The sequence below is a fragment of the Schistocerca nitens genome, chromosome 4 (genome assembly GCF_023898315.1).
Source record: "Schistocerca nitens isolate TAMUIC-IGC-003100 chromosome 4, iqSchNite1.1, whole genome shotgun sequence".
Lineage (NCBI taxonomy): Eukaryota > Metazoa > Arthropoda > Insecta > Orthoptera > Acrididae > Schistocerca > Schistocerca nitens.
Window position 1 is genome coordinate 622,819,317 of NC_064617.1, and position 23,472 is coordinate 622,842,788.

The 23,472-nt window shown below is 44.8% G+C and overlaps 1 protein-coding gene across 2 annotated transcripts in view; it reads right to left on the bottom strand.

The window, feature by feature from the left end:
- LOC126252837 (uncharacterized) overlaps positions 1-21,345 on the bottom strand; it is a 132,649-nt gene extending 111,304 nt beyond the window's left edge. For both annotated transcript variants that reach the window (XM_049953782.1, XM_049953783.1), the window contains exon 1: positions 21,167-21,345. The gene's annotated coding sequence lies outside the window, so the exon portion shown is untranslated. The remainder of the gene's footprint in view (positions 1-21,166) is intronic.
- Positions 21,346-23,472: the final 2,127 nt, after the last annotated feature.

Here is a 23,472-nt window from a genome sequence, read left to right on the forward strand (position 1 = left end):
ATTCTGGGTGGAAGTATGTCAGTGATTAGATTCACTGATGACATAGAGGGCCTCTGTGGAAGCGAAAAACACCGGAAAAGCGGATTGAATAGTCGACTGAGGACGTAGTACTCATTGAGACTAAACCGAAGAAAGACTAAGTGACGTTCAGTAGCAGAAATGAGATTAGTGGTAAACATAACATCAGAATTAGGATTCTCGGACGAAATGGAGGAATTTTAGTATGGTGGAAGCAAAAGATCGCGTGATGGACGAAGCGCTGATGATATAAGAAGAAAAGTAGCAGAGCAAAGAGGGTATTCCTTGCTATTAACAAACATACGCCTTAATGTGAGGAAGAAATTTCTGAGAATGTGTATTTTGAGGATGCCAGTGGTACGAATGACTGACAGAGGCAAATCAAGAGAATGAGAATCGAAGCGTTTAAGAACTGCTGTTACAAAAGGATGTTGAAAACTAAGTGGGCAGAGAAAATGTAAGGATTTTCTCCAAAATAGGAGAGGAAACGTACGAGGGCATACTGCAAAGTAATTGCTCTGAATTTTTTATGTGAAAACTCTTGAAGTTTTTTAATACAACAAACATTATGAACATTCTACGTCCTCATTCTTCATCTTCACATATTTTCAGCTCTTTGTCGCAAGCGGGCTGCAAATTGTGATGTCTAATATGGCTGTGTGTAACATAACTATGTCGGTGCGTGATGAACAGCGAGCTGTAATGAGTTTCGTATCCCAAAAGTTCGTGCACACATCAAGCACCCTCTCCTTCGGAGTCACAAGGCCAGACCATAGAGGAACGCTGAAACACCTAAGACAATCTGAAGCCTTGCGTTCACTATCATCGATAATCCTCTATATAATTCCGATTAATCCCCATTTGACTTCCTTTCCTTTCCAAAGCTTACGAGCGTCTCCCATGATTCATCTTTGATAGTGATGAATTGGTGGAAGCAGAGGTGAGGTTGTGGCTGTGTGAGTAAAGTAGAACTAGTCTCTTGTTGGCAGAAACGTGTTCGTCTGCAGGCTGGCTACGTTGAGAAGTAAATAAGTAGACATGACGAATTAAGATGTAATACGTTAATAAAGTTTGTTTTACCTAAAAATCTTGAAGAATTTTCACATAAAAATTCTCTGGCATTGTTTTTCCAGAACTCCTTCGTATATATGGAAAAATAATGACTTGTAGGAGGACCAGGAGGACAGGAAATATGTTGAAAAAAAATGGTTCAAATGGCTCTTAGCAATATGGGACTTAACTTCTGAGGTCATCAGTCCCCTAGAACTTAGAACTACTTGAACGTAACCTACCTAACGACATCACACACATCCATGCCAGAGGCAGGATTCGAACCTGCGACCGTAGCGGTCGCGCAGTTTCAGACTGTAGCGCCAAGAACCGCTCGGTCAACTCGGCCGGCGAAATGTGTAGAAACATCACGGAAAATCTTGCATAGCATTACATACTGTAGGTCAGGAAAGAAACTGGAATACATACAGCACATAATTCAGGATTTTTGATGTAAAAGCTACTGTAAGACAAAGACCTTGGCACAGGAGAGGAAGACGAGGCGGTTCACATCGGATAACACAGAAAATTGATGACGGCGGTGCGTTATCTGACCGTCTTGTCGAGCAACCATTATTTTCTGCTGTACAGTTCTTCTTACTAGACCACCGTTTCAAGCACACGAAGTGAACAGAGTTTCACAACTGCTAAATCTGGAAATAATCTAAAGGTGTGATGTGGAAACGAGTGCTCCGTAACAAAACTGCTGTGAATCTGAAGGATAATATTATAATTGTCTGTGAGGATGACCCCTTACTCGACATTATTCTGTTTCTGACACGTTTAGCCAATTTCAAGGAGTGGCGCGCGTCCTTAGCCAGTTAGTAATTAAGAAACGGCACAGAAAAGATAGTATATTTGTTCTAGGTGATGGTACAACTAATGATCTCGCGAGGGATGACATTCGGTGGAGAATAGATCACTGTGAGGCGACATTACACGATCAATACGACAAAAAATAATGCAAAGAGAGCTGGATCGCCTCCTGCAAGACCGACGTTTGATCTTTCATAAGACAGCTGAGGAGCTGCGCATTTGTAACACTGTTTTTCCTGTAAAAACTGAGCGGAAAAAGGCAGGGGAAAGACGGTTCCATTTGAACATGTGTCTTGTGCGACGCCTGTATGTTGTAGTGTGGGTAAGTGTGCCGTATCGCGCAAGCGTAAACACGGTATCTGAGCGGTCTGTTAAATACAGGTGTGTATGCGACCTGCTTTGAACGTGGGATGATAATCGTTGCACGAGTCATGGTTCATAGTGGATCAGAAATCGCACACGAATTTGGGTTTTCGACGTCAGCAGTATACAGGGTGTCACTGACGGAATATTCCCACAGGCGTAAGTCACTGCATCGGACGACCACTTGCATGTGGGACCTGACGTCATGTCAGCTACGCTCTGATCTGCTTTCCACAGGTAGCCACTGATTCGAATGTGTGCTGTCAGGAACCCATTTCTGTCTCGACTGTAAGGAGAGCAATGAAATACTTCAACAGCAGACGATAAACACTGTGCCTTCTAACCACTACCCAACTACAGATTACTAAACTCTCGTAAAACTTACAACTGCATTAGAGTATAAAACAGATTATATTGTGCATAATTTACCATGTGACTTACTACTGGAGATTTAATAACTGTAATTCTAATGCATTATCTATACAGAGTGGTCCATTGACAGTGACTGGGCCAAATATCACACGAAATAAGCATCACACGAAAAAAACTACAAAGATCGAGACTTGTCTAGCTTGAAGGGGGAAACCTGATAGCGCTATGGTTGGCCCGCTAGATGGCGCTGCCATAGGTCAAACGGATATCAACTGCGTTTTTTTAAGTAGCAACCCTCATTTTTATTACATATTAGTGTAGTACATAAAGAAATATGAATGTTTTAGTTGGACCACTTTTTTCGCTTTGTGATAGATGGCGCTGTAATAGTCACAAACGATAGGTACGTGGTATCACGTAACATCCCGCCAGTGCGGACGGTATTTGCTTGTAATAAGTTACCCGTGTTAAAAAGCACCGTTTTAAATCCCTGTCATGGCGCGACAGCACCGTATCCTTTTCAACAACATCCGCTCCCTTCCCGCCAACAAGAACCTCTTCCTGCACACCCTTGCCACCCACCGCGTGGATGCCTTCCTCCTCAATGAAACCTTCCTCCAACCCCACCACACCGTCCACACTTCGCCCTACCTCCTCCACCGCTCCAATAATCCCCTCCCGATTGCGCGTGGCGGAGTTGCCATTGGTCACCACCGCCAGATCCCCATTCGGCTCCAACCTCTCCTTCCCGACCCCGCCGAACACCTGATCCTTAGTCTCTTTTTCCCCGGCCTTACCATTACCTGCGCCACCATCTATGTCCGCCCTAACGCCCCTATTCCCTTCGACTTCCTCTCCCACATTGACCGTACCTTCTCCTCCAACGTGATCGCCGCCGACCTCAATGTCCATAGTCGTTCCGCCGCCCAGTTACGGCGGTAGCATCGGTTCCTCTCCTCCCTTCAAGGCGACCTCATCCCCATCCCCCAGCACACCCGTCCCGAATCCAACTCCACTCCCGATGTTATCCTTTCCTTCCCGAACCTCCTTGGCCGCATAACGGTGGATGTCCTGCAGCCTATTGGCAGCGACCATCTCCCTGTCCTCCTTACCGTTTCAGACGGTCGTCGCCCCCGCCCTCACCCTCGTAATGACCCTCCCCCTAAGTACATCCATGACTATTCCCGTGCCAACTGGAATGCCTACCGGGATACCCTTTCCACCCAGGTCGATCGCCACCCCTTCACCTACCACCACCCTGACGATGTAACCCATGCCGCCTCCTTTCTCCAGCAGACCTTATCTGAGGCCGTGGAGACCCACGTCCCTACTGTCGCCGTCCACCCCCACCGTCCTACCTTACCCCCACAGGCCGTCCTCCTTCTCCGTGAATCCCGCCGTCTCTACGGTGCCTTACTCCACACGCATGACCCGGACACACTACGACGCCACTGGCAACTCCAGCGACACATTCGTAATTTGCTCGCGGCTAAGAAACGCCGGGACTGGCGACAGACATGCACCTGTTTAAATGCAACCCTGCCTATCAACTCGTCCAAGTTCTGCCTCACCGGAACTAAACCCTCCCCCTACTATCCCCTTCTCCATGATGATCACCCCTTCCCTGACTCCCTTAATAAGGCCAATCACTTTGCCTCTTACCTCTTCGATGTCTTTCCCATCTCCGATGATCCCCAGTTCGATTACTCCCTCTTCCCGGATGTCTGCAATCGAACTGACACCTCTGTCCCTCCCCTCGCTCCTGGTTTCCAGTACTTGGACAACATTGCACACACAGAACTCAATGCCCCTATCACTACACAGGATCTCATCACTACACTCCGCACGAAACGCAACACCGCTCCTGGTCACGACCGTGTCACCTACCGTCACCTTCGTGAAGCTCCTGTCTCTTTCCTCTCCGTCCTGGCCATGCTCTACAATGTAGTCCTGTCCACCGGTTACCACCCCAACCTGTGGAAAACCTCCCATATCCTGATGTTCCTTATACCTGACAAACCGCCGTCCGCCGTCTCCTCCTACCGTCCCATCAGCCTTACCTCGGTCTTCAGCAAGGTCCTGGAATCGATCCTCACCCGCCGCATCCACCAGCATCTCCGCCAGCACCGCCTCCTTCCCGTTACCCAGTGTGGCTTTCGGCCGTCCTTCTCTTCCGACGATCTTCTCCTTCACCTCACTCATCTCCTTTCCGACCAGCTTAATTCCCGTCGCTCTGCAATCTTCCTCTCCCTGGACCTCAAACGATCTTATGACTGCGTATGGCATTCCGGTCTCCTCTTCAAGCTCCAAACCTTCGCCCTTCCCATTAACTACGTCCGTCTGATCGGCTCCTTTCTCTCCCACCGTCCTTCCTACGTCACCATCCATAACACCGACTCCTACACCTTTTTCCCCTCCGTCGGTGTGCCCCAAGGCTCCGTCATCTCCCCCCTTCTGTACCTTTTGTATAAGGCGGACATACCGCCGCCGTCACCCCCCGTCCACCTCCTCCAGTTTGCCGATGACACTGCCTTCCTTGCCCTTGCCCCCACCCTGCAGCGCTCCCAACACCTTCTCCAATCCCATCTTGGCCGGTTCACCGCTTGGTGCAACAAGTGGTTGCTCAAGGTCAATCCCTCCAAAACCCAGGCGATCATTATAGGCAAAACCACCCCTTCCTTCCGCCTCCTTGATTTCTATCTTACAATCTATGGCCGTCCTATCGCCCTAACTCCCACCCTTACGTACCTTGGCGTCACCCTCGACCGTCGCCTCTCCTGGACTCCCCATCTCCGGACAATCCAAGCCAAGGCACGCTCCCGACTCCGTCCCTCAAGCTCCTTTCCAGCCGTACGTGGGGTCTAGACCCCTCCACCATCCTTCACACCTGTAAATCCCTCATCCGCCCTATGTTACGCCCATCCAGCCTGGATCTCCGCCCCCCCCTACCTTTTATAAATCCCTCCAAATCCTTGAGCACCATGCTCTCCGCCTCACCTATCGCATCCGTCTCCCCTCCCCCACGTGGATCCTGTATGAACTCATCCCCTACCCCCACTTCCTCCTCTTCCTTGAAAGGATGCGGATCCTGTACGCCTCCCACAAACTCGATCCTCCTCATCCGCTTGTCTCACCCATCCTCTCCCACCCCCTCCCGCTGCCGCGCCTGTATTCCCACATCCCACCCGGTCTCCCTCTCTCCACCCTCCTCACCCTGTCCCAAGGTGGCTTCCCCCACCTCCCCCTCCCTGATGATGTCCTCCTCCCCTCCATCTACCCCTCCTATCAACTTTGATCCTCCCCCCCCCACTTCCTGTGTCCTTTCCTTTAGGCACCCTTCCCTTTCCTTTTCCCCCATCCCCTCCCTCCTTCCCTCTTCCCCCGTGCTTCCCCTCGCCCTTCCTCCCTTCCCCCTATCTCCCCTGCCCATGGCATCTGCTCTCCCCTCTCCCTCTCCCACCCCCCTCCTCCTCTCTTGGCAGGTCCCCAGACTCGTACACAGTTAGTGAACATTCGCGCGCCGGAGATCAACCCCTCGTGTTCTGTGTGTGCCGTCGTGTTGTGCTTAAGTGCTTCAGTGTTATTCGTTTTGTGCACCTACGTTCACGTGTGACAATTTTCGTCTCTGTCTGTGTCCAAGTGTCTGAACAATTTTATCTTGGACTCTACACCCGTGAGCGGCACCTTGTATTTTAAAAAGTGTTTGTCTCCGTTTATATGTCCACCATGTTTTATCTCTAAATGTCTTCATTTGTATATTTGTGTTTCTCTGCGGCCAAAGAGCGGCGTCGTATGCTGCTGCAGGCCTGCCTGTAATACAGGTTTCAAAATAACAATAAAGAAAAGAAGCACCGTTTACCAATTGCGGAAAATGTCGATATCGTGTTGATGTATGGCTACTGTGATCAAAATGCCCAACGGGCGTGTGCTATGTATGCTGTTCGGTATCCTGGAAGATATCATCCAACTGTCCGGACCGTTCGCCGGATAGTTATGTTATTTAAGGAAGCAGGAAGTGTTCAGCCACATGTGAAACGTCAACCACGACCTGCAACTAATGATGATGCCCAAGTAGGTCTTTTAGCTGCTGTCATGGCTAATCCGCATATTAGCAGCAGACAAACTGCGCGAGAATCGGGAATCTCAAAAACATCTGAGTTGAGAATGCTACATCAACATCGATTGAGCCCGTACCATATTTCCATGCACCAGGAATTACATGGCGACGACTTTGAACGTCGTGTACAGTTCTGCCACTGGGCTCAAGAGAAATTACGGGACGATGACAGATTTGTTGCACGCATTCTATTTATCGACGAAGCGTCTTTCACCAACAGCGGTAACGTAAACCGGCGTAATATGTACTATTGGGCAACGGAAAATCCACGATGGCTGCGACAAGTGGAACATCGGCGACCTTGGCGGGTTAATGTATTTTGTGGAAGTATGGGAGGAAGGATAACTGGCCCCTATTTTATCAATGGCAATCTAAATGGCGCAATGTATACTGATTTCCTACGTAATGTTCTACCAGTGTTACTACAAGATGTTTCACTGCATGACAGAATGGCGATGTACTTCCAATATGATGGATGTCCGGCAAATAGCTCGCGTGCGGTTGAAGCGGTATTGAATAGCATATTTCGTGACAGGTGGATTGGTCGTCGAAGAACCATACCATGACACGCAGATTCACCGGATCTGACGTCCCCGGATTTCTTTCTGTGGGGAAATTTGAAGGATATTTGTTATCGTCATCCACCGACAACGCCTGACAACATGCGTCAGCGCATTGTCAATGCATGTACGAACGTTACGGAAGGCGAACTACTCGCTGTTGAGAGGAATGTCGTTACACGTATTTCCAAATGCATTGAGGTTGACGGACGTAATTTTAAGCATTTATTGCATGAATGTGGTATTTACAGGTAATCACGCTGTAACAGCATGCGTTCTCAGAAATGATAAGTTCACAAAGGCACATGTATTCCAGTGGAACAACGGAATAAAATGTTCAAACGTACCTACGTTCTGTATTTTAATTTAAAAAACCTACCTGTTACCTACGGTTCGTCTAAAATGGTGAGACATACGTTTGTGACTATTATACCGCCATCTATCACAAAGCGAAAAGAAGTGGTCCAACTAAAACATTCATATTTCTCTACGTACTACACGAATATGTAATAAAAAAAGGTGGTTCCTATTTAAAAAAACGTAGTTGATATCCGTTTGACCTATGGCAGCGCCATCTAGCGAGCCACCATAGCGCCATCCAGTTTCCCCCTTCAAGCTAGACAAGTTTTTTTCTTTGTAGTTTTTTCTTTGACGCTTATTTTGTGAGATATCTGGGGCGGTCACGATCAATGAACCACACTGTTTATTACCGCGTGGATTGGCCGAGCGGTTTGAGGCGCCATGCGCGGCCCATCCCGCCGGAGGTTCGAGTTCTCCCCCGGGCATGGGTGTGTGTGTTGATCTTAGCAAAAGTTAGTTTAAGTAGTGTGTAAGTCTACGAACCGATGACCTCAGCAGTTCGGTCTCTTGGGATTTCTTACACACACAGACTTTAATATATTACGACTTTCCTTGAATAAAATATGCAGCAACAAACATTACGATGGTTTAGTAGCAATATTACATTATTTCCGCTTTAATGTTGTATGGTTAATTTTGGCCTTTTCGCGCGCGCGCGCGCGCGTGTGTGTGTGTGTGTGTATGTGTGTGTGTGTGTGTTTATGTGTACGGAAATGCTGTACTGGTGCCCTTGTCCAGGAGAAAGAAGGAATTGTGGATGAATGCGCATGTGAGGTTCACCGAAGCTGCAAAGGATAATCCAAGTTATATAACATGATCTTCCTTGGCGATAAATTATGATGTCCGGAGTACAATACATCCATAAAATGTCAGACTGACGAATGTACGAATTCCAAACTGGTTATACAGTTATGAAATGCAAGATGGAAACTGTGCTGTTCCAGAAATATCTCTGACTATCATTGTCAGAGAAGGCTTGCTGTGAGTGCTGTTTGGCTGGTGTTAAAGGAGGAAGTCTCCGCAAACACAGTCTACTTGGGAAGGAGGCAGAAAACGGCCCGTCTGCTGGAGTTGGTCTGTGAGCAACCAGGCTGTGCCCTGCACGTGCGTCCACTGAGCAGCGAGGTCACAGTGCCAGGCTGCAGGCACGAGTGGAGGTTGTCTGTTTCCCTTTCTCTCTGCTGTTTATAGGTTACTGTGCCCTGGTGGGTGCTACGCCTGCCACGTTCCGATAAGAAGGATGGAGGCGAAAGTGAGGTGATTATGTTGGCAAGCTGCTCAGCTGCGTTTGCCAGTGGATAAATAACCACCACACCAGCGATCACTGAAGTTGAAATTACGGTCTCTTGGCAGTGCTCCACCGTCCGTTCTGCTGTAGTAGAGGCTATTTACTATTTTTCCTGTTTACCGCAATTATATTGGTACAGCAGTTTGACGTGTTTAACTGTAGTTCCTCACCACGTTTTATAGGCAGACATTAACGATTTTCAGTATCTGGGTGGCGTCACTGGTCAGACATTGTCACTGATCAGTTTATGAACGACGTGGTTTTGGACTGTCATGGTAGCTGGTTACGGCGTTGCCCTTATTGTTGTTCCCCTTCCGTCATGTTTGTGTTATTCGTTTGGTTGCGTCAATGCTGAATCCTTGTGTGAGCTTGTGCCCTTGAAAAACTGTGCATGTCAGTGCACTGGATGTCCGCCTCCGGTAGGTGAATGGACAGGCGGCACTGTAGCTCAGCGTATTCGGTCAGAGAGCTGGATGGCCTCTGTAATAAAAAGAAACTGAGTGAAAAGGTCACCAACGAACTTCAACGGATGTCATGTGACGTCCGTTACGGCGAAATACAACGCACCACGCCGAAAAAAAAGAAAAAAAGTGGTCAGCGTGACGGATTGTCAAGCCTCTGGGCCCGGGTTCTACAGGGTGTGGTAGATAAGTAATGAGACTCGCCGCCGCGCGGTGCCCCAGTCGCTCGCAGGGCGGTCTCCACCTGTACGTCACGTGGTGGGGGATCTGAGCTAACAATAGAACCGGTTCGCAGTCGCGTTGGAGCTCTGGTGCAGTGAGGGTCGAGCTTCGCGTATTACGTTGTTTGTGTGCCCGTGACATTTGTGAAAACGCTGAAGATGGATCGCTCGATAGAACAGCGGTATGCAATCAAATTTTGCTTTCGCTTGGGCAAAACTGCTTCGGAAACTTTTGCTATGATTACGGAGGCCTACAAAGAAGACTCCCTATCAAGAGCTCAAGTGTTCCGGTGGTTTAATGAATTTAAAAACGGGAGAGAATCCGTTGAAGACATGGAACGATCTGGACGCCCTTCAACGAGTCGTGTGGATGAAACGGTGGCCAAAGTGAAAAAACTCCTGGACTCCGACCGTCGTTTAAGTCTCAAAATGATCGCCAATGAGGTCTCCGTGAGTAAATTTACGGTTCACCAAATTGTTACGCAAGATTTGATGATGAAGAAAGTTTGCGCAAAATTGGTTCCCCGAGTGCTCACCGCCGAACAAAAGTAACAACGAGTGGACGTTTGCCGTGAGATGTTGAATGATTTGGAAAATAATCCACACTTTTTAGACAACGTAGTAACAGGCGACGAATCGTGGACATTCCAGTACGACTCGGAGACGAAAGCCCAGAGCTTGGAGTGGCACACACCGGCATCCCCGCGGCCGAAGAAAGCAAGAATGTCAAAGTCCCGCATCAAGACAATGCTGATTGTGTTTTTCGACAAGCGGGGGTTAATTCACAAAGAGTTTGTCCCTCAGGGGAAGACTGTCAATGCCGAATTCTACAAAGAAGTCCTTCAGCGATTGCACAGAGCCGTCAAACGGAAGCGACAGGAGCTTGCTCAACGCTGGCGTCTCCACCACGACAACGCTCCGGCGCACTCAGCGTTCCTCGTGACCTCCTACTTGACCCGAATTGGAGTTGAAGTTTTGCCACAGCCACCATACAGCCCTGACTTGAGTCCTCCTGATTTCTTCCTATTTCCGAAGGTCAAAAGATGCCTGAAGGGTCATCGTTTCGACGATATTCCGAACATCCAACATGCTGTCACGAAGGCACTAACTGGGATAACTCAAACGGACTACAGTGGGGCCTATGAAGCTTGGAAAACGCGCTGGCAACGTTGTGTCGACGCCCAAGGCGAGTACTTTGAAGAATATTAACGTTTTGTACAAATTGGATCAATAAATTTGTTTTTCTAGACTGAGTCTCATTACTTATCTACCACACCCTGTATTACCACCTAGGTCGGGGAATTATCTCCGCCAGGGACTGGGTGTTGTGCTGTCCTCAACATCATCCTATCATCCTCATCGACTGCAGGTCACTGAAGTGGCGTCAAATTGAAAGACCGGCAACCGGTGAAGGGTCTGCCCGAAGGGGGCCCCTAGCCATACGATTAAATTAAAAAAAGTGCACTGGTCTCTAGTGAAAGTGAGTGGCTTGTATTGAATGCGACGGTTCTTTCTCATTCGCCCTCAGTTCCAAATTAGTGTTAACTTCGGCTTGTTTTTTGTTTGCCTATATCTGTAACCGTCATTCCTTTTAAGTTCTGCAAAGCACTGTGATATTGTGTTAGGTTAATCTATGAAACTTCTCATTAACGTACAAAGCTTCTCACAGTCTCATTGTTTTGAAATACTTCGCTGGTAGGACCGATGTTTTGTAGCAGATGGTTCGATGTATGTGAAAGCTATTGATCTAAGATTGCCACGATTTAATCATGTAGGGTTTAGCCATATGAGCAAAGGTTCAAAATGGCTCTGAGCTGTATGGGACTTAACTTCTGAGGTCATCAGTCCCCTAGAACATAGAACTACTTAAACCTAACTAACCTAAGGACATCACAAACATCCATGCCCGAGGCAGGATTCGAACCTGCGACCGTAGCGGTCGCGCGTTTCCAGACTGTAGCGCCTAGAACCGCTCGGCCACCCCGGCCGGCCTATGAGCAAAGGTTATATGAAGAGTTCAATATCTGTCAAGCTAACTGATCTATAATTGTAATGTAAGTATTTAAATAATTTCGTCTCGAAGATTTACTTTTAAATAAAGGTTAAAATCTGTGATTCTTGAGGAGTTACGGTTATATTGTATTGTGCTGTATGTTAATCGGGGGCCTAGAGACGACGGAGAGGCTCCGTCCCCGCCGCATCCGCAATGGTCCACAACTCCACGACGACTACCGCAGTCCACTTCACCCCTCCGCCGCCGTACACCGAACCATTCTTTCAGGGTTATTGTGCGGTTTGGCCTGCAGTGGAACCTCACCAGAGAACGTCTCACACAAGTGTAACCCCTGTTTTTGCGTGATTGAGTGATGGTGGTGTACACGCACGTGGAGAAATAGTGTGCGCAGCAATCGCCGACATAGTGTAGCTGAGGCGGAATAAGGGGAACCAGCCCGCATTCGCCGAGGCAGATTGAAAACCTCCTAAAAACCATCCACAGACTGGCCGGCTCACCGGACCTCGACACAAGTCCGCCGTGCGGATTCGTGCCGGGGACCAGGCGCTCCTTCCCAATCCGGAAAAGCCGTGCAATAGACCGCACCGGCGGGCAAGGAGTTACGGTTACTGAAACTTTAAATACTCGTCGTAACTCTCTCTGTTTTAAAGTTAGACGGCAACATTCAGTCTTTTATCAGATATGTTGAACTATCGTCCCCTAAAAGCATATGCCATAATCAAAATTCCAGTGTCAAAATGCCATAGAAAGAGAACCAGTGTTGAGAATGACGTCAAATTTGAGCACTGTATTATTGATTCAGGGGAAAATGTTTTGGAACAAAAAAAAAGGAAAAAGTAACGAAAATGTTACCAATATATGGCGCCGTAAGCGTCAGAATATGCGCACCAATGGAAGTGCGGCTCATGGCTCTTCTTCATTCTGCGTCCGAGGCGCCCAACATGGCTTTCTGCATGAAGGATCACGCGCTGCTGGTAAAACTTTATTACAAGAACGGTAATTGTGCATCAGTAGCCCAGCAGAAGTTGCGGACACTCAAGAGTATGAAAAAGGCAATGGCCTGATATCTGCAGAAGGTCTGGAGAAAATGATAACAAAATTGGAAAAGACAGGTTCTTTGCAGTGAAATGTGGCAGTGTGTGGACAGCAACTGATCGGACGTCTTTCGAAGATGTGGCCACAGAACGGGGGTCTGAGCGGTAGTGTGAAAACTTGCAGTGCACGAGGAATTGCCAGTACGATCGACATGAAACGTCCCCTTAGAAAAATTAATGAATTGCTGTGCTGGTAAACCCCTTACGTTATTTGATTTTCATACAGCTGAGCAAAACTGGACGTACTCAGACATTACTCTCTTTACTTATTCTGATCAACACTAAATTGACACACAATATTTTTAGCGCAACGCAATCTCACTTTCAAAAATCCCTACAAAAGAATGGCCCTGACTAACAATAACCTATACCTTTCACGAATCACTTACCTCACAAAAATCTTTGTTACTCGAGCTACTGCAATACAGGGAGCGCCAATACTGCTAGCTAAATAAAAGATTCTAACCACTGAAGTCACTAACTACTGATAGACATAGTTAGCAAACGAAAGATTTTGATAGAGAACAAACAATGTATTCACCTTAATAGTGTTCAAAAGTCATAATATATATATCAGTTCATGACATCCAGTGTTACAAATTTACTGTCTCTGATGGACACACGTCCAGATCATCCGCTCCAAAACCCCGCCATCTCTCTCCCCACATCCACCACTGCTGGCGGCTCACCTCCAACTGCGCTACGCTACGCGCCGTTCACATCCAACTGCCCAACACTACAATAGCTACTATTCCAACAATGCCACCCAGCCACAGACTGCACACAGCACAGCCAGTGATTTTCATACAGAGCGCTATGTGGCGTTACCAATATAAAAACCTAAACAGCCTACTTACAGACCTGCCTGCGAGGACGGTGCTTAAAATCCAAGATAATATTGTGCATTGCTCCCAGTACCAAATCACGCATATTCAAGATTTGCTTTCTGCTGACCTGCCAGCAAGACAAACGTTCGCTCTTGCATTTCTTGCCCGCATGGAAGAGGACAATGAATAGTCATGGAATATTCTGCGGACGGATGAAGCCCATTTTCGTCTCCAAAGAAACGTCAGTTCGCAGTACTGCAGAGTATAGGCAACGGAAAATCCACACGCACTTCTGGTACGACTTCATTCTGCGAAGATGACTGCGTGGTGCGGGCTGACGGCATCGCTTATCGTAGGGTCGCATTTTTTTAGGAGACGAGTCCTATGGGCACTGGTAAACGCTTTGAGATTATTTTACCACCGACTTTATACCAGCCAATCAACAGCGCAGATGTGTGGGTGGAATCATTTTTATGCAAGGTGGCGCTCCTTACAACGTGGCACAGTCAGTGAAGCGGCTCCTGCAGAGGCGTTTCAGAAAAGTATCAGTCGTCATCTCCCTACAGCCTGATCTTAATCCGTGTGACGTCTCGCTTTGGTGTTATATGAAAATTGTTTTCAGAGCTCCAATTACGATCGTATATGAACTGAAGGCACCAATTACACAGTACATTCTGAACGGGACCTCCTAGACACTCCGATCTGTTGTGGAATATGCTGCCCCTCGATATCAGCTTTTGGCTGAAAACGGCGGAGAGCATATTGAAGACGTCTTGCGTCAGTCTCACGACAGTTAGAAACCGATGTTGTTTTGCTTACTACGCGGTTCTGAGATCGAGGCCGATTAAAAACCGACATCTTTTGAAAATTTTGAACACAACTACACTTCAGCAATGGTGAACGTAAATGAATGATTTGAGTAAATCATCCAACCAGTTACAGTTTAAGAGTTTTATTAACACCCCCGACCATGATTTCAACATTTATGACATTGTGTTCTTCAGAAGTACGCGAACACATAGAATCACATTCTGGCGACAGCAAATCTGAGAGCATAGAAGCCCATGTCGTGTAATACGACATGTGTGACCATAGTAAAACCAAATAAAGTCGGTTAAAATACGTTCCCAAAGCGTACAAATCTTAAAATTACAACGTACATGCAACTGAAAGGTACCCTACCTTTTAATTCGATCTACATTTTGATGTGAAGACCTTTACGCTTAGCCCACCTCCTATGAATTTTACTTAGTTTTACTGATAGTCAAATACACCATGTTACATGATATGAGCTTCTTTGCATTAAGATTTTTCGACGCCTGGTGCACAGGACTATTACAATTTCACGTGACCATGTACTTCTGATGAAGAAAATTTTACGGTTGTTGAAACCATGTTGAAAGATTGTTAATTGACCTTTAAACGAGAAACTGGTTAGTCGATTTTCACAAATCAGTCAGCGATGTCATTTTTATTTTTATGTGTTTTGTGGCGCATGAGAAATTAAAAACTGATGTAATTTGGCTATTTATGCGGTATTTGGCTTCAGGACAGTTCAAAACCGATTTTTCCCATCGGATGTGGTAAGACCTGGCAGTGGTGGATGAATGTACCTACCAATGCTGCAACTACTGAATACCGAATTTGTGCAGTCATGTACGTTGTACAGGACACATAGTTTAATGTGCGACTCAAACCATGGCCATCGTATTGCGATTCATCTGACGTTTGTAGCCGACCCCATTTACGTTATGATGTTTACAGCGCCATCTATTGGTGTTTTTTTTTTTCTTCTTGTTCTATTGTGGCAATATATGCAGTTCAAATTTGACGTCATTCTGAGCAGTTGCCCTCTTTCTACAACATTTTGAAACTGAAGCTTTACTGATGGACGCCCTGTGTAAGGGCGAGTGTTGCTTCCTATGTGTCTGCAAAATTTCAGCCAAATATTTTTTGCTATAGATTGAAAGATTTGTTTTCTTACTGCCAATAGTGACAAAATATGTATGAAGATTAAACTGTGTTACGACGAGCAGTGATAAAATCACTTTTTGTGAAGTATGATGTTCAGACTCTGTGTTTATTAATAAATGATGAGTTGTTATTGGTCCCTCGGAACCATCAGCACGCTCCACTTCCCGACAACCACGCTCCCTACCAGCACAGAGACATTGCTCATCGGGCTTATTGAGAAACAATACAAAACATAACTGGAGGCATGTGACCTTGTCTATGCCACGTGCTCATGCTCCTGAGTATGCCTACATGATTGCCGTCAATTTGATGGCCTCAGCCAAAAATAAATAACCACCTCAATCCTCTGTTACAAAAAACGGAAATGTTCTTTTGCACATAAAAATTACATTTCTGAAATTGTGTCTCCTCCGAATACAAAAAAAATTGCCACCCACCTATATACGGGTAAATGATTATCGCAATAAAACAGAAGAAATTAGAGCTGAAGCAAAATGATATAAATGTTCGTATTTGCCGCGCTACTTTCGAGTGGAGAACCGTAGAGAAATATTTTGAACGTGTTTCGATGAAGCCTTTGCCAAGCACCTAAGTGCATATATATATATATATGCAGTTGAAGGCATCGTATGAACATCTGAGAAGTGCCGAGAGAGTGTGTGTGTCAGAGACTAAAAGTCACATTCTGTATGTCCGGGGATCAAATCTCGTACTGACCATACATATTTAAGTTTTCCGTCATTTTCATAAAAAGATAACGCAGATGGTTCCATTGCTCCGTCTCTAATGACCTCGACATCAGCGAGAAACTACTTTTTATTTAACTATTTTTTTCACCTGATCTGCTTAGAGTATTAGGCTCTCTCATACATGAGAGCAGGTTTTCACACATAAAACATATTTTTTTCATTATAGATTCCCAAAAAATACCCATTTCAATATTGTAAATAGTATTAAAATGATCTGAGTGTCTAAAGTGCAGTGTGGGTGACTAATAGTGGCTATGAACTAATGTAGTTAATACTGGCTGTACATGTACTGTCCAGCTGCTCCCACTAATAGTGATGATAACAGTAATAATATTAATGAAAATAATAATAGTGGCAAATATAAGGTGTACAAGATAAATTTTATCTGACATAGCGAATTCTGGAGAAAGAAAGTTTAAGGACTTAGAACTAATTAAACCTAACTAACCTAAGGACATCACACACATACACGCCCGAGGCAGGATTCGAACCTGCGACCGCAGCGGTCACGCGGCTCCAGACTGTAGCGCCTAGAACCGCTCGGCCACTCTGGTCGGCCTGGAGATGGTATTCAGTTCTCTAATGTAATGAGAAAGTTCACTCCAGAATAAGGTTCCTGTTACTGGCTGAACAAAGGAGTGGGAGCGAAAAGAGATTGTTCTAATGGGAAAGGTTATTCAGACAAGAACGTTAAGATCTAAGAGGTATATGAGACACAGTAGGGAAGACAGTGGGCATGGAAACCTCGGCGCTGTCTGCACGCAGCCAGAATGTCTATGCATATGATGGTGAAATATGATCAAAGAGTAGATCATCACGTATATAACGTCAAGAGGCAGTCATAACCAGTTCCAGACGCTGTCAGCTTTCCTGAGAAAGGCCTTGCTGGATAGCATCGCTGTAATCAACAATGAGAAATATGTTTGTTCAACTTCCCTTTTTCAAGTGAACAGGGGATAACCTTTTATACATTTTTTCTACATTTTGTAAGCGCTAATACCATCTCGTCCACCTATGTAATGGGTTTAAAAGACATTTCGAACGAATCAAAAGCAGTGTTGACAGAGGTTGTGATTATCTACGTAGCTGTATCAGGGTAACGTTTTGTATACCCAAGTGTACGATTTCACTCTCCCGGGCACTTCGCGGCTGCATTTGTATAAACAAAAACAAGAAGAAGGCGACGTCTGTTGCGAGATGTAGTTAATCCTCACTGACTATTTTCTATACGTCGAACAGTGAGTAGGATGTGGCTTATCTGCTCTCATATAAAAAACACACAGCCTTTCTTTCCGACATGTGAAACAGGAAGAGTTACCCAATCGTCTACAATAGTTATTGATTTTTACCCTGAACGCACTACAATATTAATTATTTAAATAATGTAAATAACTCAAAAGGCATTGGATGTCATTTCTGTCGGCGAGAAATAGTGCGCCTTACACGACACATTTCAAAAGACCTCTAAACGACTGGCGACTGGTAGTGAAGCATATCTTAAAACAAGACTGATAGCGCTTCCTTTTGAAAACTCCTGTTCGATGTAAGAATACCTATGATCCATTTACAGTAGTGATTTGTGATTTATTGAAATGGAACTATTTAGGAAATTACAACTGCTGCAATGACTTAAGCTGTAACGCCGTGCAGAGATTTTGAGTAGTGCGCTCCACACTACCTAACAGTTATTAATAATTCGAAATTCCGTCTTGTACTAGCACACTAGACGTAGTCAATATTTTTCCTTTTAATGTAGTGGTATGTTTCCTGATTGCGTGACATTGTCAAAGTGAGCTTTGTAAATGTAAATAAAAAATGAAATTACTGTCGTTGAGTGAAACTGTATTTCAGAATTTCATTTTGAGCAGCCCTTCACTTAACACCGCGATAAGAAGAAATGAGAGAGAGAGAGAGAGGGAGAGAGAGAGAGGCTTAAAGACTTGTTGGATATCTACCTCGACTAGAAAGCATTTTAATATTTGACACATGTAATAGTCAATTTCGAAACAGTTTGTCTGGACGCTACTTTCTTTTTGGGTTCCACTGCTCTAGAAACCGTTTACGTTTATAGTCTCACTTGCTTAGTTTCAATGAGTAGTCAAACACAAAATTAGCTGATGTATAAGAGCAAGTGAAACGATGGGAACTGCAACACCTCTGATTAATCTGTACCTTCTTAAATGAACAAGGTGAATTCTGCGGGGATGATATGCTGAGTTAATTCACCGACCAAATCTGCACATTGCGTTAATGTATAGGCGGTAGACAAATCGGACATTTCCTTTTTAATCTGTAATATGGAATGACACTCGTAGTAGGGACTGACCTATTCCTGTTAACTAAACAGCAATAGGGTCCGCATCTCACTGCTAGTATCGAACGGTGGTCAAGAAACATTGTCGTTCAAGACATCCCATTTGTCAAATAACGATCCTGAATTCTTTTTTACGACTTGAATTAAATGTGGTTAATGTCAGCTTCAAAATCAGTATATACAGTCGTACAACAACGGCTGTGCGTACATGTCACCGAAAATTCTGTTAGATGATCTACATCTGCATCTTCAAAGTGCAACTCATCTTACGCTGTCTACGGGAGGCTACCTGTCGTACGCAATTATCATCCCCCCACCCATTCTGGCTTTGTTACCAAACAGTGCGTAGGAGAAGAGACTGTTAGCAAGATCCCCTAAGAATTATAGTTTCTCTCAGTTTCCCACTACGTTCTTTTAATACCACATATGCGGAGACAATTATGTTTTACCTGACTTTCCGTGGAATGTTCGTTGTCTGAATTTTCATACTTACTCAGGCCGAGAAGCCAAATGCCACTAGTGTGTGTATTGTTAGTGTCGGACAACCACCTTTGTTTCGGAAGATCAATTTGTAATACACGTATTAGTAATCATAATGTAAAAATATCTGTTGACAACGCAACGAGAGTAATAGATCTATCTTTGAGCTATGAGTAACTCAGGCGCGATAGTGTGACAGAATTTCGTTTTCATGACTTGGATTACGCATTGGTCTCCTGAAGAACCGCTACGAATATTCCGACCAATACTTCCATCCATGAGTTCATGATTAAAGTCTGTATACTCATAAAGGAAAGTGTTCTTCTATAACAGTCTTCTAATATCCTAAAAGTACAGGCAATACAGAACCTGTCGAGGAGATTTTATTTTGAAACTGCGAGTTATATTTGTGCGAAGTACACATGTAGCTTCTTTTTTATTTTTATTTATATATTTTCCTTGTAAGGCAATGTCTTTCATTTATGTTGGTGGTAGTAGGTGATGTCATCAGTAATGGGTGATTACGGCTTACTTTGCTCATATCATGTTCCAAGCGAATTTCACTTGCCAACACTGAGACATGAATTAAATTTTAGCGATCTAAAGCTGGATGCTGTCATTCTACCATATAACTTGAAGAGTGTACCTAAAAGCTCCCTTACTCTACACACGGCTTCACAAAGTACGTATTCAGCACAGTAATACCAGCTGTGTAATGCAAAATAACAGAAAAGCTAAGATGATTTCATATTTTAAAATTTGTTCTGTGGCTGTGGTGAAAGTGTACAGTATTAAGTCAAGATATACGACGAGTAGAAATTTCTTGTACTGTTGACAGTACTTCTCTCGGGAAATGCCTGCGTTAGCCCATTTGTAGTCACAAATTCGGAAAGCGAGTTGTCTGTATTTGTGTTTGTGATGTAAAAATATGATATGAATGTAACTGGTGCCTTATAAAATAGAATTTACATCATGTCTAATGAAGAAAACGTTGCAGTCTTAAGGTATATGAACTATTTTATATACCACAGATTTCTGCTGAGCCATTACATAGGATTCGTTAAATCTAATACAAATGCGAAAAGTAATCGTCGGCATAGATTAAAACAATTAACCCAAGTAGTCAACCAAGTGTCGCGTGCTTCATTTTTGCATGCTTTTGATGACAGTTCTTGAATATTTTTCGCTTTGTGAATTTCAATGACGCTACACGTTTTGGAAGAATACGCGTTCCCATAATAGCGCCTTCCCACTTGTGAAAAATAAATTTGAACAATTGACGTATTGCCATCCATTAATTCACATCCACTATTATTGTGAAGAAAAGATGTTATTTTTCTCTCGGAAAGAGAAATAACTGTCGAAAATAGCAGTTCTTTGTTTGAAAACAGTTAACTGAAAATCGCTCGAAAATGATGAAAAGCATAAAGGAGCATTAAATAATACTGAAGATGACCCTACACGATCTGATCATGTTCATTGTTCAAATTCAACACCGCTGTTGGTGTAATGCTATTATAAGCTCTCAGCATGTATAAAGTGAGAAGAGCTATTTTGACTGACCAGTAAGTGAGGTACGCTTTCACTACAATAAGATGTATACTAAGAAGCTTAGTATATACCTATTGAAATGATTATTCTGAAACAATGCATCCTTAAAAGACTAGTACCGAATACAAAAATCTACTTGGTGCCAATAAAATATTGCTCACAGCCTATAAAACCTCCTAACCTTCACCACGAGGCATATTGTGGGTTACGGTCTCTGATCAGAAAACAAGACATGTATTTAGGACGGAAATTCGGCTATTACTTGAATTTATATGGAATTAGTTGTCCTATAGTACACTAAGCTGTCGGTAATAGCGTAGCAAAGATAAATGAAAATGGATCTACTGCACAAAATACCTTCCAAACACGACACAAAAACGGCGTAACTTTAAGCATTATGCTGCAGTCCAGAATCGCAGCATAACATCGTATGAATAAGAAGCTCGAAACAGAGAATGCTGTAAAAAGGATCTTTGAAACGATTTCGTCTCGAGTTACATTGGATGTATCACTGGAAATGTGACACTGTGCACCTACCTGTTGCTAGTCAGCACATTTGATGTCAGTCCCAGAGGTAAAACCAGGAGCGAGTTTCAGCACGAGAGCAGCTTGGAGGAGTTTGAGACTTGGCTCTCCGGCGGAAGAGAACCCAAGGGAGCGCAGCTGCGGAGGAGCGCTGACCGCTGCGGCGATGAGGCGAGGCAGCGACGCGTGCAGAAGGCGGCGGCGCCTGGAACACTGGCGCTCTCTGGTCCGCGGCGTCGGACGCGCGCCGCTGCCGGCTCAAATGTGACGACGCCGTCACGGTGGGGCGTTGGCGGGGGCGGGGGAGGGGAAGAGGTCGCGCATGCGCCCCGCTCGTGCGTTCTTCTGTCCACGTCGCTGTCTGCACGTCACTGGACAGCTCACGCAGCGACGAACCTTGCACGCAGTTAGTACTATCCCACGTAACAAAACAAAACGCGACTTTTTTTTTAACTTTTGTGAATGCGTCGAGATGTATAACTGGATCTCGTGTCCGGTATGACGTACAACCACTTGATGCTTCACACAGCAGAGTATGACGCTGGGAATGACGCTCGTTGCAAAAAAAATACGGAAAGTGGTAGAGTTTTACCCATATTTTCTTTATAAATTGACATGCAAATTACGCGGAAATAAACTCACATGACAACGTACAAAACCGAACTTCACAGTCTCTAGCTCTTATTGGTATTATACCTTTTATTTTCCAGAAGGAATTTTCGACCTGAAGAGGAGTGTGGGCCGTATTGACACTTTCTGGCAGGTTAAAACCGTGTGCGCAACGGGACTCGAACTTTGGACCATTGCCTTTCACGGACAAGAGCTCTACCGATTAAGCTACCAACGCACAAAACAGAACCCACCACCACAGCTTTAAAGCTATTAGGTTCGACACCAGGCACGGCACACGGTCTTAATCTGATAGGATTTTCTTTATTATATTTTTTTAGAGATGAATCCAGTTCATTATGGCTTCTGAATGAATGAAATTACGAATCTGACCACAACACACCCTAGGAGAGCAGCCTTTCTGCAATGGAGTTTACAAGTGTGAAACACATTATTTCCTCTAATTAATATCCTGAAATGGTTATTCATCAAAGCAGAAACAGACTAAGGACTGCTGTACATGATGTGGTACACATTAGTGAAAGAAACGTATCCACTTCCGAGTCATGTGTATATAATTTCGTGATGCCTTGCAAAATCGCTAAATGCACTCGTAAATAATCAAACATTCTTGAACACAACAAACCACATCAGCTGTTTATTTACTGAGGATGAATGGCAAATACTTTTCTTTCTCCCGTTTTCTTTCGAAAAGTCAGAGACAGTAAATAGGTTAAGGTTTTTTTTTTTTTTGTTGCAAATATGGAAGATTGGTGAGAAAGAAAACAGTGAACTATCTAAAGTGATGTAACTTTCATTAATTTGTAGGAATGTTTTTTCAAATATATTATCACGTTACGATCTCTTCTCGAAAGTCCACGTTTGTGTTCCTTCACTCATTTTAGTACAGGTGTCTCACTTGCTGTTAAACCATCCGATTTCCCTATGTTTCTTGAACTTCTCTGTGACTCATCCATACTTTCTTTATTTTCAGTTTACGTGTCTGTCGACTTAGCAATTATCAGTCCAGAGAGACTTGGACACTGTCTACTGACATTCCCTTTTATGAAAATGGTACAGGAAATAACACGCAGAATTACCCAACTAATATCTGTAAAGAGCAACTGACTCGGGGGCATAGTCTAAATTTTGACATTCCTGGGGGACAGAAGCTTCGTGTAAGGAATCTACGTGGATTCACTAAATGCACGGTCTTAGAAGACTTTTTTTTTTCAGGATGCTGAGCCGTGCACGGCTCGTGTTCATGCCATTTATTGTTTGTCATCTCCTATTACGGTACTGCAGCCTCGTTTTCTTATTCCATTTACTGGCGCCACAAACTATCTGCCTTACTTGCGCGTGAGTGGCAGCAGCAGCGCTTATCGACAAGTGCACTGTCGTACCATCTCTGGAACGTCCGATAGTATTTCCGCATCGTCGTGTGTCTGGAAGTCAATTGCAGGCGGACGAGCAGTACAGGAAGCTGCGTTGGGCACTCAGCGCCAGTGAGGTGCGGACAGCCAGTAGTTGCCCAACACTGGCGAGACACGTGTACTGTCCGGCTGAAGAAGACTGGAGCGGCATCGACCGTTGGTGGCTCGTTCGAGGATTACGAATTTGGTCGCCCACAGATCCTGGACACTAAATTTGAGCGCTCACTTAACCTACTATCAAGCCTCAACTGCTATCGCATCTCCTCGTTCATCCTG